Source organism: Bos mutus, chromosome 1 (assembly GCF_027580195.1).
Source record: "Bos mutus isolate GX-2022 chromosome 1, NWIPB_WYAK_1.1, whole genome shotgun sequence".
In the NCBI taxonomy this organism is placed as follows: Eukaryota; Metazoa; Chordata; class Mammalia; order Artiodactyla; family Bovidae; genus Bos; species Bos mutus.
In genome coordinates this window covers 14,869,192-14,887,448 of record NC_091617.1, presented here as the reverse complement: position 1 = coordinate 14,887,448, position 18,257 = coordinate 14,869,192, and positions in this window count along the sequence as shown.

The following is an 18,257-nucleotide window of genomic DNA, read 5'->3' as shown; positions in this document are numbered from 1 at the left end:
AAGATAAAGAAAAATAGTTAGCTTTACCCTACAGTTTTCAAAAGTTAACTTGGTGTGAAAACTTCAGGAAGTGTGCTCAATTAGTCATGCATTTGTCTATGAGCTATTGATTCCAGGTTTTTGTCTTTTACCAGAAGCCTTTGGTGTGAGTTTGTGTGTGTGCACGTATGTGTGACATCATTTCTCTTAAAAATTAAGTTCATTTATATTTATAGAAGTCCATCTTGCAGTTTATAGTCATGCTTTATCTAGTCTTCCATTTATCTTTTTTAATTTAATTTTATTTTTTAACTTTACAATATTGTATTGGTTTTGCCATATATCAAAATGAATCTGCCACAGGTATACATGTGTTCCCCATCCTGAACCCTCCTCCCTCCTCCTTCCCCATACCATCCCTCTGGGTCATCCCAGTGCTCCAGCCCCAAGCATCCAGTATCATGCATTGAACCTGGACTGGCAACTCATTTCATATATGATATTATACATGTTACAATGCCATTCTCCCAAGTCATCCCACCCTCTCCCTCTCCAACAGAGTCCAAAAGACTGTTCTATACATTGGTGTCTCTTTTGCTGTCTCATATATAGGGTTATTGTTACCATCTTTCTAAATTCCATATATATGCATTAGTATACTGTATTGGTGTTTTTCTTTCTGGCTCACTTCACTCTGTATAATAGGCTCCAGTTTCATCCACCTCATTAGAACTGATTCAAATGTATTCTTTTTAATGGCTGAGTAATACTCCATTGTGTAAATGTACCACAGCTTTCTTATCCATTCATCTGCTGATGGACATCTAGGTTGCTTCCATGTCCTGGCTATTATAAACAGTGTTGTGATGATCATTGGGGTACACGTATCTCTTTGAATTCTGGTTTCCTCAGTGTGTATGCCCAGCAGTGGGATTGCTGGATCATAAGGCAGTTCTATTATCTCTCACTTTCTCACCAACTCTGAAGGGTGTTTTTGAGCTTAAACTTTAAATTGTCAGTGTTGTTTCATATTGTAAATGTGTAGACAATGTGCTAATCCTTCCCAAAAGCTGGCATACCTTTGACAGATCTTGAATGGACACATTCTATGAGTCCTGTTTATATGTAATCCATTAAAGGCTCTTAATCCCAAATTCATTTTCCTGTTTCTACTTTTCATTATTTTTCATTTTGTAGATTGAAAACACAAGAAATGTCTGGGACATAAAAAATATAAACTTTGTGGTAAAAATTGATATGGGCAAATAAGAAAAAGGACGATCACCATGCTAAGTATTTTTTTTCCTGAGTACTTTCATGCTTGTCTTATGTCCCAGCCCCTCCAAGATGGTGTTTGAGAAGAGTGAGACATTTTTCTATGCAACATTCTTAGAGAAATCATGTGTTTTGCAAAGCTAAGCTTCTTGATTATGTTGAAATTCAAGTACAAGCTAAATATAATTCCCAGATGAGCATATTTATGCATATCATCCATTATTAACTTCTGTATAATATTAAATAAAAGACATTTCCAGTCATCCTGGCAAGAATTAAAAATATGGATGCCACCATGCTATTGATTATTGTTCTACATGGTTACACTTTAATATGCATAGTAATGAAAAATAAATATTCTAAGAATCCTTCAGTGATACACACCATTCTTCTGAAAATGCTAAGATATATTTTGCACAAACTTCATACACTATTGTCCACTAATTAAATATAATTCTCTATTGTACTATATATTTAGGACTGCTCTGTGGAGTAGTCTCAGGTTTTTACGTGTATTGGAGTAGTAACAAGAATGCTATAATACAGAATGCATCTCACTATTATTAATAATAATAGCCTCTACTACAAATCACATCACTGTGTGAACATTTAGGACATGCTGTCTCTAATTTACAGAAGAGTCCTGCTTGCTAAACTACCTCAATAATTTCAATCATGATACTATTGTTGAAAATCTGTCAATATGCAAGCCTGGGTGCCTGGTGCAGGAGAATCTAAGTGATAGTAAAACCATTTAAGATCTCTCTGACCTCAAAGAGCCTGTCCTGTAACTAAGGATATTGATTGCAAACAAAAAGAATGTCTATCAATTCAAGACTTGTCTTATTATGATGTCTTAAACATTTTAGTAGCCTCCTAGCTAATCATTTCTCCCTGGGTCAGGAAGATGCCCTGGAGAAGGGAATGGCAACTCACTCCAGTATTCATACCTGGTAAATCTCAAGGACAGAGGAGCCTGGCCGGCTACAGTCCTGGGGTCACAAGGGTTGGACACAATTGAGCAAATGTGTATGTACAGCTAATCATTTCACTTTTATTAGTCAGAAGAATGCAGTTTACATAATGCTTGTGTATATGTGTACAAATTTTTACATAAACTTAAAAATAATTACTTTTATTAATTTTAATAGAATCAATATGTGGAACTATGTTAACCTAAATGAAGATGCAATCAAATAACATCAAAGTTTAAAATTTCCATGTAAACTTCTTAGAGAAAACAAGGTGCCAGCATTCTGAGTCTGAAATTAGGGTCCCTAAGATAAAGAATCACTATTGGGAAGGAATCATTTCTAAATACAATCACCCTTATTTCCAGTCAGAAAATAATAACTATTTCCAAGCTACATTGGGCTGAATTTCCTGCTAACAAATGTGATAATATAGAACTCTATGAAAATTAATGTTCCTCTGAGAGCTCCAAAATGATCTTCTCAAAAAATAATATTGGTGCATTAAAATAAAGAATTACACATTAAGTTTCAAGCTAAAACTCATAGCATTAATGCAAAAATAGGCTGTGATGTATCTTCCTTATTTTTTAAAACAATTTTTAAACTGTTGGAAGATGTTTGGAGAAATTAATCTATACCAAGGTTAAGATCATAATGAATCTCATTTCTCAGAAATTTTCAGAGGCATTTCAAGCAGATGAAACATAGTTTTATTTTGTTATCATTTTAAAGAATTTCAGAGATAGTGCTTAACTCCCATTATTGATATAAGGCAACCATTTTCACTGCTATTCATTATTTCATACATACTCTTGATTTGAGCATGCATGTCATTATATACTCGGTTTGATTGTGCATTTTTTCTACATCTTCTTTCCTTTTATTGAAAAAAAGTTCTTAGAAAATGGCAGTCTCTATCAATGGGCACAACAAATCAACAGGACTATATCGGTGGAAAACAGGCAAGATAAAAATAAAGATGCACTGGCTTCTTAATTTGGTTAAGAACACACAATGTCAGTAACTTACTTTTCTTTCTCTAGACACTTGATTCATTCTTTTTTTTTTTCCTTTTGCTTTTATTTCTACTTTAAAGACCTATTAGATTTTGTTTGGAATGTTCTTTGCAGTTTGGAAATGAGCCAGAGAGATACAAGCTCTGAAAAAATATCTTTTCACACTACTCACTATCCCACTTTCAACTTACATATGTAAACTTCTATACTGGTGATTCTTACCCTTTAGGTTGTTCTTTAAGAAGAAAAGTAAAATGTACCCCTACATTTATAGAAGCACTATTCACAATAGCCAACACAAGACATGGAAACAACACAAATGTCCGTCAACAGGTGGATGGATAAAAAAGAGGTAGTACATTACACGGTGGAATACTGCTGCTGCTGCTGCTAGGTCGCTTCAGTCGTGTCCGACCCTGTGCGACCCCACTGATGGCAGCCCACGAGGCTCCCCTGTCCCTGGGATTCTCCAGGCAAGAACACTGGAGTGGGTTGCCATTGCCTTCTCCACAGTGGAATACTACTTGGCCATAAAACGAATGGAATAATATTATCTACAACAACATGGATAGACCTGGAGATTATCATACTAAGTCAAAGAAGTTAGAAAGAGAAAGACAAATGCAATATAATGATCACTATCACTTATACATGGAATCTAAAATATGGTGCAAATGACCTTATCTATGAAAAAGAGATGGACTCATAGAGAACAGGTTTCTCACTGCCAAAGGGGAGGTATGTTGGGGAAGAATGAATTGAGAGTTTTGGACTAGCAGATGCAAACTACTATATATAATTATTTTATCATATATAAAACATATAAGGTCCTATTGTAGGTAAGGTACTTCTGTACAGCACAGGAAACTATTCAAATATCCTCTGATAATAATGAAAAGAATATGAAAAAGAATGTGTAACATTGCAAATCAACTATACCCCATAACATACATTTTGAAAAAGAAGAAAATTATAAAATAATGAATGCCTCGTGTTAAAGATAACAGTTCTAGCTATTATACAAGTATCCACAAGAGAAGTAGGCAGAGGACCAGTTGTGCTGGTACATAACTTGCAGCATAGCCAGTTACTGAGATGTGGCACAGTTTCTGCAAAAGGAAGGGTGTTTATTTTCCATGTATTAGCCTGGCTGTGCCCGGTGACCAATGACTATTCTAATTAATTGATGTCCCACTATCACTGGTTGATGCCCACCCATACAAGTAGCTAAATATTTTTAATATCACCCCTCCTCTGCTGAGTGACTTGTGGGCAAACTAATCCTTTCTCAGTTTCGTAGAGAAACAAAAAATTTGAGCAGTATAGTCTCCCAAGTTCCTTTTGGCCTTTACAGTTGATCATTTGGGGTCAGCAATACACATGATAGGGCTTCCCTGATAGCTCAGTTGGTAAAGAATCTGCCTGCAATGCGGAAGACCTGGGTTTGATCCCTGGGTTGGGAAGATCCCCTGGAGGAGGGCATGGCAACCTACGCCAGTATTCTTGCCTGGGGAATCCCCACGGACAGAGGAGTCTGGCAGGCTATAGTCCATGGGGTCGCAAAGAGTCAGACACGACTGAGCAACTAAGCACAGCACAGCACAGCACGTATACATGCTAAGTAGAAGTCAAGATGAAGAGTGGAAACGCCAGAGAATGAGATTCCCAGAAAATCACAACTCAACCACTGGGTTAGAAGATACAGTATCTTCTGCAATTTAAATGGAAATTGAGAGCAGACGCTACAGTTAAAGAGATGAGTTTCTGTATTAGACAACTTGGGACTATGTAGAGATAGGAGCCAGCTGGTTTTGTAAAATCGATTCTGTAGAGTATGAAAACTAATGTTAAATACTTTCCTCTTTTACAAGCTTGCTCCAGGTTTCTTGAACAGAACTGCAGAGCTAGGAATTTAAAAATGTTAAGTCAACATTTTTGTTTGTCATTTATTAGTCCTTTTTAGTAAAAAGGTGGAAATTGCGTCCAGCTGTTGAATATAAAAACACTTCAGTGGTATAAACAGACTACGCAAATATTATGAATTTATTATTTTATCATAGGCTATCATTCTTTGGTTCTTAAACACATGGGATGCAGCATCTACAAGGTGTTTTATTACCTCTTGGTAACACAAACAAACTACTCATACTAAAATCTTTTTTTCATGGACTGCTTCTAGGAAAATCTAGTTTAAATTATTGTGTGTGTGTGCATGTGTGCATACACATATACATATACATGTGCACATGTTAACATGTTGGGGAAGGGTATGAGATGACATATAGGGCATTCCAGACAGTTGGAACATTATATATGGAAGCATGAAACTGGGGAATAAAGAGAATTCTAGCAAGACCTAATAATTTACAGAATGATTAGACGATGCAACATACATAGAGAGTGGTAAGAGGATATCTTCTGGTTGATGTGTGAAACAAGAAAATAAACAGCTTTTTGCTGTTCAGTTGTCCAGTCATGTCTGACTCTTTGTGACCCCGTGTACTGCAGCACATCAAGTTTCCCTGCCCTTCACAATCTCTTGGAGTTTTCTCAAATTCATCTGTTGAATCAGTGATGCCAGCCAACCGTCTCATCCTCTGTCATCCCCTTCTCCTCCTGCCTTTAGTCTTTGCCAGCATCAGAGTCTTTTCCAATGAGTCAACTCTTCGCATGAGGTGGCCAAAGTACTGGAGTTTCAGCTTTAGCATCATTCCTTCCAAAGAAATCCCAGGGTTGATCTCCTTCAGAATGGGCTGGTTGGATCTCCTTGCAGTCCAAGGGACTCTCAAGAGTCTTATCCAACACCACAGTTCAAAAGCATCAATTCTTCGGCGCTCAGCTTTCTTCACAGTCCAACTCTCACATCCATACATGACCACTGGAAAAACCAGAGCCTTTAACAACACACTGATAAAAGGATATTCCTATCAGAGGCACTCTCTTGCATACACATGTTTTGTTTAAAGAAGTTTTGCATATTACTTTAAAATAATAGAGAAGTCTAAATATACTAATGAGTAGATGATAAAGGGGCAAGATATAGGTTAACAGTTATGAAGCTGCTTAAAACTGATTTATTTCATTTGATCAACATATTTTGATTTTCAATAGTAGAACAAAACAAAAAATGGAACATCTGCTCTTCCAACATGTTAGCAATAGGATAAAAAGGTTTCCACAACCTTGCGTATGAGTACACTGAGCCTTTATTCTGCTTAATCTGGTCTCCTCACTGATTTTTTTCAGTTAAGTAAGTTCTTGTATTCTCAACTTTATAATTTTTGTTTGAGGCTTCCTTTTTTGTATTTTCTGTCTCTTTATTGAAATTCCCAGTTTTTCATGCATTGTTCTCTTGACCTCTGTGGACATCCTCATAAATTATATTTTTCATCCTTTAGTGAGTAAATCATTTATCTCCATTTCATTAGGGTAGGTTTCTAAATAGTTATATTGTTCTTTTTTTGATGCATGTCCCCTTGTTTATTCTCCTTGACATTCTGTGATGGTTTCTGTGCATTACAGAAAGGAGTCACCTCTTGTAGTATTGACAGAGTAGACTTGTGTAGGAGACAAATCTCATCAATCCATCTGGCTGGAGCTCCTGGTTGCCTCTCAAACCTTTACCTTTGTGATTGTCCACATCACCATCTGTGCTCTTAGCTCAGTGTATGCCAAGATGCATCAGTGTCCCAAAAACTCAGACAATGCTTACACACCTGATGCTCAGGATCTCAGCGGATTACTAACTGCTTTCTTCTTCAGCTTCCTAATGTGGGTTAATTGAAGCCCAACCTTCAGGCAGCACCGGGGAAAACCAGAACGTGAGATAGCCAATGTAGCCCCTATCAGGAAGAAACTGAAATTGGGTGTTTGCTTACTCATCGTGTGCTACGCCAGGGGAATAGTTTCTGGAAATGCATGTGATCTAATATAATAGCCTCTTTATTTTGTGTGATCCTTAGAAACTAGTGGTTACTGAGCCCCTTCAGCACCCAGAGCTAGGTGATTTGACAGCCAGTCCCTCTGGTGGCAGCCACAAAGGGATACTATATATGTGGACAAGCTCCTTCCAGAAAGAGGCTGAAGACTTGGCTTTGCTGTTGGAGAAGCCTGGAGGGAGAGAGCAAAGTAGAGACCCATCAGCTTCTTCAGGCTCTTAGGAAGGTCCCTTTCAAATTCCCCATACAGCTGATTAGAAACTTGAACATTTGGCAGCAGCTAGGAAACACCCACTCCAGTACTCTTGCCTGGGAAATCCCATGGATGGAGAAGCCTGGTAGGCTGCAGTCCATGGGGTCGCTAAGGGTCGGACATGCCTGAGCGACTTCACTTTCACTTTTCACTTTCATGCATTGGAGAAGGAAATGGCAACTCACTCCAGTGTTCTTGCCTGGAGAATCCCAGGGACGGGGGAGCCTGGTGGGTTGCCATCTATGGGGTCACACAGAGTTGGACATGACTGACCTGACTTAGCAGCAGCAGCAGCAGCAGCAAGAAAGAAAGCAGTCATCTCCATTCCAGAGAGAAGCTGGGCAATGGGCATTTTCGCCTGTGCCCCCTACACTGAACTCTGGTGTGTAGCTGCAGGAATTGTTCCTGCACCCATTTAAAACTATATCTTTGCTTACTCTTGCTGTACGTGATTGGTGAATGCAAGCCCCATTGCCTATCAGAGATGGGTAGTTTGGGCACCCATCCTGAGGGGGGGAAGCTGCAAATGTTGTGGGATTAGATGGACAAGTCCTTCTAGGGTGACACTGGAGGTTTGGTTTTACTGTGAAAGCAAGCAAGAGGGAGGATGTGAGAAAGTGCCTGTTGGCTCTTTGGGGCTTCGTGTGTGTGTGTGTGTGTGTGTGTGTGTGTGTGTGCGGCGTTAGTTGCTCAGTCGTGTCCGACTCTTTGCAACCCCCACAGACTGTAGCCCGCCAGGCTTCTCTGTTCATGGAATTCTCCAGGCAAGAATACTGGGTTGGGTTGCCATTCCTTTCTCCAAAGGAACTTCCCAATCCAGGGATCGAACCCTGGTCTCCTGCATCACAGGCAGATTCTTGACCTTTTGAGTGACAGGGAAAATTCCAAACTACGCATCTCTGGTAGGTTTCCCTCCCCATTGTAAGACACTGCCTGGAATGGGCATTATGGAGAGAGTGTGTCTCAGCCATTCCTACGTGTTTCCATGTGAGTGTTTTCTCAGTTGTTCAGTGCGTGGGAGTCAGTCAGATATAGTTGCTGAATTTCTCTCAGAGGGAATTGCTCTAGATTTAGCTCTATATTCTGTGTGTTCACTGGAGGAGAGAAGCTCAGGAGACTCCCATGTCACGATCTTGTCACATGATCACCCTTCTTTCCTCTTTCTTTAAATGCAGTTTGAAAAATGTGGAATATCCCTCCTTTGTTTCAGCAGATTTTCCAATGAAATATGCAAAAGAAGGGAAGAGAATTTTATGACTATTTCGAAGCCCAGTGCTATTATGAATTCTTGTAACTATAGTCTTACAGTCTGTAACCTAATTACTGCCCATAACTCTCCATTGCATCACTGAAATAGGGTCATTTCTATTATATATCCACCTCATTTGCTGCAGCCATGAGTCAGCCCCTGTCTTGCCCATTTCACTACTTTCCCACCAAACTATCAAGTATACTAACCACTTTTTAAAAATATTGTGCATATTCTGACTTTTCTAAAGAAACCAAGGAAGAACATTCTGCAGTTCAGATCACCTACACTACATTGTAAACAATTACTCATCTTTTTTGAATTACAACTCATCAAAGAATATTGGACATTCTTGGTGTAAATGTCTGGCCAAAACTCAGATATCTATTTAGTTCTGAAAAATTACTGGGACAGAGCTGGCACTTAAATTTTCTTGGGTAATTCCATTATATCATTAAGATATTCCTGGGCTGAGATTCTTTTTTTCTTAAATGAGGCAGTAAGCAAAAATCTTAGTGTACCATGTAAAAATGAATTAAATTTAACATGGCCCTTTGAATCCACCTTGAATATTGTATCCATTTATAAATGGATTACTGAGCTTATGAGATTGTAAGAAATGGCCTCCCAGGCATTCAGACATAGAACCAAGAATAAAGCTCAGAAATACTGGGCTTTATACTCAGAAATATCGTAAAAATACAATATTTCGACTGCAAAAAATGTCAAGATTTACTGGAAGCAATTATTTTGAAGATTTTGAATCAGATATTCAGAATTGGTCTTGGAAGTTAAGGTGAACCCATATTTTGGGTAAGTTTAAAATTAAGATGTTATAGATACGTTATTACCTGCCTTTTTTTTTCTCCACAGTCTCCATCTCACCCTTAAACTTCTGAATCTGACATTCCTGGAGGGAAAACACATTAAAATCCCAAAGCAGAAAGGAGACAGAAAAAAAGCCTATTTTCACCACAGTACTAATAGACCGGGCACTCTGCTTGTCTGCCCTTCTGGTACATCCCATGCCCAAATTGCCTGTTCATAATATCTTCATTCTAAAACACTTGATACACTACTTTTACAATTCACTTCCGACTCTTTTCTTAAGTACTTGCCCACAAAAATGTGATCCAACGCTGAATATAGCTTTAAGAGAAGCATGCACTGCACATACATAAAGCCCAACACCTTTAGGCAAAATAAACAGCATTTAGAGTAATTATGCTACTCTGTCAGGTTGTAAAAATTAAATGAAAACCTCTATTAGTTTTGTATCCTTTCTCACAGCTTTTCCAGAGTGATTAACAATTCATTCAGATTTAAGGACCAATATTATTTATATCACTGGAAAAGATACTAAATGTTAGAGATAGAAGGCACCAGTTTTAATGTTGGAATTTTGATAATATCCTACCATCAGGGAACTCATGCATGGCAACCCAATCCAGTACTCTTGCCTGGAAAATCCAATGGATGGAGGAGCCTGGCAGGCTGCAGTCCATCGGGTCGCTAAGAGTCAGCCACGACTAAGCAACTCACTTTGCCTTTTCACTTTCATGCATTGGAGAAGGAAATGGCAACCCACTCCAGTGTTCTTGCCTGGAGAATCCCAGGGACAGGGGAGCCTGGTGGGCTGCCGTCTATGGGGTTGCACAGAGTCGGACACGACTGAAGTGACACAGCAGCAGCAGCATTCAATTTTAATTTTTCACTTTCAGAAAGATCTTATATTGATCTTGACCCACAATAGGTATGGGGGTTGCCAGGTAGTCCTAGTAAAGAATCCACCTGCCTCCTCCACCCCTGGAGGAGGGCATGGCAATCCCCTCCAGTATTCTTGCCTGGAGAAACCCATGGACAGAGGAGCCTGGTGGGCTATAGTCCACAGAGTGGCAGTCAGACACCACTGAAGCAACTTAGCATGCTGCATGCATAGTAGGTTTCCAGTCAACATCTGTTATATGAATGAATAAATGGATGCATCTTATAGCTCCAATGACTCTAGGGAACAAGCACATCATATAAACCTCTTATTTGATGTATTATACTGAGTTCAAGAGGACACATGAATTGTTTTAAATTACATATGCTACTGCTGCTGTTAAGTTGCTTCAGTCGTGTCCGACTCTGTGCAACCCCATAGATGGCCTCTTACCAGACTCCTCTGTCCCTGAGATTCTCCAGGCAAGAACATTGAAGTGGGTTGCCATTTCCTTCTCCAATGCATGTAAGTGAAAAGTGAAAGTGAAGTCACTCAGGCGTGGCCGACTCTTAGCAACCCCATGGACTGCAGCCTAACAGGCTCCTCCATCCATGGGATTTTCGAGGCAAGAGTACTGGATTGGGGTGCCATTGCCTTCTCTGTTAAATTACATATACATATATTGCATATATATACATATATGTATACATATATGTATGTGTATATATATATAGGAGGCAGCCAGCTTTATACTAAAATGTAAGTCAGTTAACTCATTTCAGTGCTTGTTGCTATTATACCAATAGCTTTTCCCCTGATAAATAGTCTGTATAATCCCCGTTAAAATGTGACATTTCTAATTAGATGTGATTTCCGTATATTCTTCCATGTAGCCTGGAATAATAATAGTTCTTATGATTGAAATTCTTTAATGTAGTCTTCTAAAGTTGTGTTAATTTTTTTTTTTTTTTTTTAGCCATGTATGCCCTTGTTGCCTCATACTTGTGACTGGGAAACACTCCACAGCTTTTAACATCAGTTGGGGTTTGTGCATTTTTATACTTCATTTATCCTCATTAAGATGATAGCTCTTTGTTTCAACCCATGTTTCCAGGGTATTGAGATAATTCTAAATCTTAAAGCTCACGTCTATAATATTAAGTACCAATTTCATTTGTGTTTACCATAAATTTGATTAAAATGCATCTTGCTTAAGGAGGCAAAACGAAGTCTCAAGGGCGAAAATGAAAAGCATTTTCATTAGTACAGTTCTTTTTTTGTAATGCCCAGAAAGGTATATTAATTTTCTAGGGCTACATTATCAAAGCCTAAAACAACAGACATTGCCTTACGGTTCTAGAGGTAACTCTTGTTCTTTTTTTCTTCTAGATACATACAGTCACATGGTCAACTTCTCCTTGTGTTGCTTCATTTTGTCTCCCATCTGTGTGTAGCTGTCCCCATGAACAAATTTCTCTTTTTCATAAGTATAGCAGACATACTGGAATAGGGCCTACACTAAAGACGTCATTTTAACTTAATTACCTCTGTAAGATCTGTGTTCAAATAAAGTCACATTCTAAGGTGCTAGGGGTGAGGGCTTTAACATACTTTCAAGAATGAGACATGATTCAGCTCATAACACAGAGCATTTGATGTTTGTTTCCTGCGTATGGTTGTCCAGCTCAGTTCAGTCGCTCAGTTGTGTCCGACTCTTTGTGACCCCATGAACCGTAGCACACCAGGCCTCCCTGTCCATCATCAACTCCCAGAGTCCAGCAAAACCCATGTCCATCGAGTCGGTGATGCCATCGAGCCATCCCATCCTCTGTCGTCCCCTTCTCCTCCTGCCCTCAATCTTTCCCAGCATCAGGGTCTTTTCAAATGAATCAGCTCTTCACATCTGGTGGCCAGAGTATTGGAGTTTCAACTTCAACATCAGTCCTTCCAATGAACACCCAGGACTCATCTCCTTTAGGATGGACTGGTTGGATCTCCTTGCAGTCCAAGGGACTCTCAAGAGTCTTCTCCAACACCACAGCTCAAAAGCATCAATTCTTTGGCACTCAGTTCTTTATAGTCCAACTTTCACATCCATACATGACCACTGGAAAAACCATAGCCTTGAGTAGATGGATCTTTGTTGGCAAAGTAATGTCTCTGCTTTTTAATATGCTGTCTAGGTTGGTCATAACTTTCCTTCCAAGGAGTAAGCGTCTTTTAATTTCATGGCTGTAGTCACCATCTGCAGTGATTTTGGAGCCGAAAAAAATAAAATCTGACACAGTTTCCACTGTTTCCCCATCTATTTCCCATGAAGTGGTGGGACCGGATGCCATGATCTTAGTTTTCTGAATGTTGAGCTTTAAGCCAACTTTTTCACTCTCCTCTTTCACTTTCATCAAGAGGCTTTTTAATTCTTCTTCACTTTCTGCTATAAGGGTGGTGTAGATACATACAGTACTATTCATAACATTATACAGTATGTGTTGTACATTTGATATGTATATATCAATTCTAAATGCATATATTTCCATATATAGGACATACGACACATGGGTTTTGTATATGAACATGTTTATGTGTGTGCATGTGTTGGTGTGCTTGATAGTAATCTTTCTAGTCTCTATTCATGTTTTTACTGCTTTGCCAAAAGCCGTTGGTTACTGATTTAAAGCAGTTATTCAGCAGATAGTATTTTACCTGAACAACTCATTTTCAAAATTAGTTTATGTGACTTCATTTCATACCCAATAATATCACAACACCTCATGCATCTTTTCAGTCTTGTAACAGATTTTAAAATGGAGCAAAAAAAGGAATCTGATATCATCACAATGCTGGAGTACTGAATTGACATAATGTCTAGTGATATGTTTATAGATATAATAATATCCAAGAAAAACACAAATATTTTTCCGTGACTCTGAGGTTGAGAAAGAATAGCCAGATATGAATGTGACTGGGTCCAGACATTTTCTAGGCAAAGTAATTGTCTTGTTTTCCTTATTTAGAGATTAATATTAAGCAAAAAAAAAGCAGAAATCATTACCTTTTATATTTGTCATAGTTAAAAATATAGAAGAATAATCAGCATTTGATTAAGAGCTTTCTATTCTTACCATGGTACATATGAGAAGATAGATAGAAATGGAGCATCAAAATCTAAACATTTTTAAATTGAAGTATAGTTATGTACAACATTACAGGAGTTACAGGCATACATTATAGTGATTCAAAATATTTAAAAGTTATTCTCCTTTTATAGTAATTATAAAATATTGGCTATATTCCCCATGTTGTAAAATATATCCTCATAGCTTCAGTTCAGTTCAGTTCGGGCCTCAGTCGTGTCCAACGCTTTGTGACCCCATGAATCGCAGCACGCCAGTCCTCCTTGTCCATCACCAACACCCGGAGTTCACAGAGACTCATGTCCATCGAATCAGTGATGCCATCCAGCCATCTCATTCTCTGTCGTCCCCTTCTCCTCCTGCCCCTAATTCCTCCCAGCATCACAGTCTTTTCCAATGAGTCAACTCTTTGCATGAGGTGGCCAAAGTACTGGAGTTTCAGCTTCAGCATCAGTCCTTCCAAAGAAATCCCAGGGATGATCTCCTTCAGAATGGACTGGTTGGATCTCCTTGCAGTCCAAGGGACGCTCAAGAGTCTTCTCCAACACCACAGTTCAAAAGCATCAGTTCTTCGGTGCTCAGCCTTCTTCACAGTCCAACTCTCACATCCATATGACCACAGGAAAAACCATAGCCTTAACTATATGGACCTTTGTTGGCAAAGTAATGTCTCTGCTTTTGAATATGCTATCTAGGTTGGTCATAACTTTCCTTCCAAGGAGTAAGCGTCTTTTAATTTCATGGCCGCAGTCAACATCTGCAGTGATTTTGGAGCAAAAAAAAAAAAAAAGTCTGACACTGTTTCCGCTGCTTCTCCATCTATTTCCCATGAAGTGATGGGACCAGATGCCATGATTTTCGTTTTCTGAATGTTCAGCTTTAAGCCAACTTTTTCCATCTCCTCATTCACTCTCATAAAGAGGCTTTTTAGTTTCTCTTCACTTTCTGCCATAAGGGTGGTTTCATCTGCATATCTGAGGTTATTAATATTTCTCCCAGAAATCTTGTTTACAGCTTGTGCTTCTTCCAACCCAGCTTTTCCCATGATGTGCTCTGCATATATGTTAAATAAGCAGGGTGACAATATACAGCCTTGACATACTCCTTTTCCTATTTGGAACCAGTCTGTTGTTCCATGTCCAGTTCTAACTGTTGCTTCCTGACCTGCATACAGGTTTCTCAAGAGGCAGGTCAGGTGGTCTGGTATTCCATCTCTTTCAGAATTTCCCACAGTTTATTGTGATCCACACAGTCAAAGGCTTTGGCATAGTCAATAAAGCAGAAATAGATGTTTTTTCTGGAACTCTCTTGCTTTTTCCATGATCCAGCGGATGTTGACAATTTGATCTCTGGTTCTTCTGCCTTTTCTAAAACCAGCTTGAACATGAGGAAGTTCATAGTTCACATAATGCTGAAGCCTGTCTTGGAGAATTTTGAGTATTACCTTACCAGTATGTGAGATGAGTGCAATTATGTGGTAGTTTGAGCATTTTTTGGCATTGCCTTTCTTTGGGATTGACCTTTTCCAGTCCTGGGGCCACTGCTGAGTTTTCCAAATTTGCTGGCATACTGAGTGCAGCACTTTCACAGCATCATCTTTCAGGATTTGGAATAGCTCAACTGGAATTCCATCACCTCCAATAGCTTTGTTCATAGTGATGCTTTCTAAGGCCCACTTGACTTCACATTCCAGGATGTCTGGCTCTAGGTGAGTGATCACACCATCGTGATTATCTTGATCGTGAAGATCTTTTTTGTACAGTTCTTCTGTATATTCTTGCCACCTCTTCTTAATATCTTCTGCTTCTGTTAGGATCATACCATTTCTGTCCTTTATCGAGCCCATCTTTGCATGAAACTTTCCCATGGTATGTGTAATTTTCTTGAAGAGATCTTTAGTCTTTCCCATTCTGTTGTTTTCCTGTATTTCTTTGCACTGATCACTGAGGAAGGCTTTTTTTTATCTCTTCTTGCTATTCTTTGGAACTCTTGCATTCAGATGCTTATATCTTTCCTTTTCTCCTTTGCTTTTCACTTCTCTTCTTTTCACAGCTATTTGTAAGACCTCCTCAGACAGCCATTTTGCTTTTTTGCATTTCTTTTCCATGGGGATGGTCTTGATCCCTGTCTCCTGTACAATGTCACAAACCTCATTCCATAGTTCATTAGGTACTCTATCAGATCTAGTCCCTTAAATCTATTTCTCACGTCCACTGTATAATCATAAGGGATTTGATTTAGGTCATACCTGAATAGTCTAGTGGTTTTCCCTACTTTCTTCAACTTAAGTCTGAATTTGGCAATAAGGAGTTCATAAACTGAGCCTCAGTCAGCTCCTGGTCTTGTTTTTGTTGACTGTATAGCGCTTCTCCATCTTTGGCTGCAAAGAATATAATCAATCTGATTTCAGTGTTGACTATCTGGTGATGTCCATGTGTAGAGTCTTCTCTTGTGTTTTTGGAAGAGGGTGTTTGCTGTGATCAGCACATTTTCTTGGCAAAACTCTATTAGTCTTTGCCCTGATTCATTCCGTATTCCAAGGCCAAATTTTCCTGTTATTCTAGATGTTTCTTAACTTCCTACTTTTGATTCCAGTCCCCTATAATGAACAGGATATCTTTTTTGGGTGTTAGTTCTAAAAGACCGTGGGCGGCTGTGACAACGTACAGAGCGCAACCGAGAGGAGCTACCCCACGTCGGAAGTCAGGGGCAGAAGCAGCGAGGACCTCGTGCCCGAGGGGCGGTGGCCAAGAGGAGTTACCCCAAGTCAGAGATCAGGGGCAGAGGCCAAGAGTGCCAGGCTGCGACAGCGCAGGAGCACCCGAGAGGAGCTACCTCACGTCCCAGGCCAGGGGCGGTGGCCAGGAGGAGCTACCCGAAGCCTGAAGCCAGGGGCGGTGGCCGAGATGAGCAACCCAAGTCCAAGGAACGGTGGCTGCACAGGCTCAGGAGGGCCTAAAGGAGCTATTCCACGTTCAAGGTCAGGAGGGGCAGCGGTGAGGAGATACCCCTCATCCAAAGTAAGGAGCAGCGGCTGCACTTTGCTGGAGCAGCCGTGAAGAGATACCCCACGTGCAAGTTAAGAGAAACCCAAGTAAGACAGTAGGTGTTGCAAGAAGGCATCAGGGGGCAGACACACTGAAACCATACTCACAGGAAACTAGTCAATCTAATCACACTACGACCACAGCCTTGTCTAACTCAGTGAAACTAAGCCATGCCCGTGGGGCCACCCAAGACAGGCGGGTCATGGTGGAGAGGTCTGACAGAATGTGGTCCATTGGAGAAGGGAATGGCAAACCACTTCAGTATTCTTGCCTTGAGAACCCCATGAACAGTATGAAAAGGCAAAATGATAGGATACTGAAAGAGGAACTCCCCAGGTCAGTAGGGGCCCAATATGCTACTGGAGATCAGTGAAGAAATAACTCCAGAAAAAATGAAGGGATGGAGCCAAAGCAAAAACAATACCCAGTTGTGGATGGGACTAGTGATAGAAGCAAGGTCTGATGCTGTAAAGAGCAATATTGCATAGGAACCTGGAATGTCAGGTCCATAAATCAAGGCAGATTGGAAGTGGTCAAACAGGAGATGGCAAGAGTGAACATCGATATTCTAGGAATCAGCAAACTAAAATGGACTGGAATGGGTAAATTTAACTCAGATGACCATTATATCTACTACTTTGGGCAGGAATCCCTTAGAAGAAATGGAATAGTGATCATGGTCAACAAAAGAGTCTGACATGCCGTACTTGGATGCAATCTCAAAAACGACAGAATGATCTCTATTCGTTTCCAAGGCAAACCAATCAATACCACAGTAATCCAAGTCTGTGCCCCAACCAGTAACGCTGAAGAAGCTGAAGTTGAACGGTTCTATGAAGACCTCATACCTTTTTTTTTTTTTTAAGCTTTTTATTCTATATTGGAGTAAAGCTGATTAACAATGTTGTGATACTTTCAGGTGAACAGCAAAGGGACACAGCCATACATACACATGTATCCATTCTCCCCCCGACTCCCCTCCCATCCAGACTGCCTCATATCTTATTTTATACGTATTAGTTTTTACCTCTTTTTACTCACCTAATTCTACATTGTCCCTTCCACCTCCCTCTCCCCGCTGGTAATCACTGGGGAGTTCTCTACACCTGTGCCTTCATTTTTTAAAAAAAGAATAATGCATCTGTCTAATAAATTTGTGCAAAGTATTTTAAATAGCATATGGGCTATCATGAGATTTGTTGTGCTTAGATGCTCAGTCATGTCCAACTCTTTGAAACCCCATGGACTGTAGCCCACAATGTTCCTTTGTCCTTCGGATGGTCCAGGCAAAAATACTGGAGTGGGTTGACATTTCCTTCTCCAGGGGCTCCTCCCCACCCAGGGACTGAACCTGGGTCTCCTACATTGCAGCTGAATTCTTTACCAACTGAACCACAAGGGGAGTCCATGAGATTTGTTAAAATAGAATATAATGTCATAATATATCATGAAAATCTCAGTTGCTAAAATCTTAGGCTAAATTCTAAACCTATTTTCTGATCTTGTGATCTCTGAAGATCAGTGTCAGTTTGTTACTTTGCTTTTGGAAGATGCTTCCTCTTCGCATTGTTTAAGAGCAGGACTTAACTGGGTACAGAGCTCACCACTGACTCCCTGCTGGTTGTATTTCTGCTGCTTTTTTGTGTTCTAAATGTCATTTGAGAGTGTGACTTTCAGTTAGAGAGTT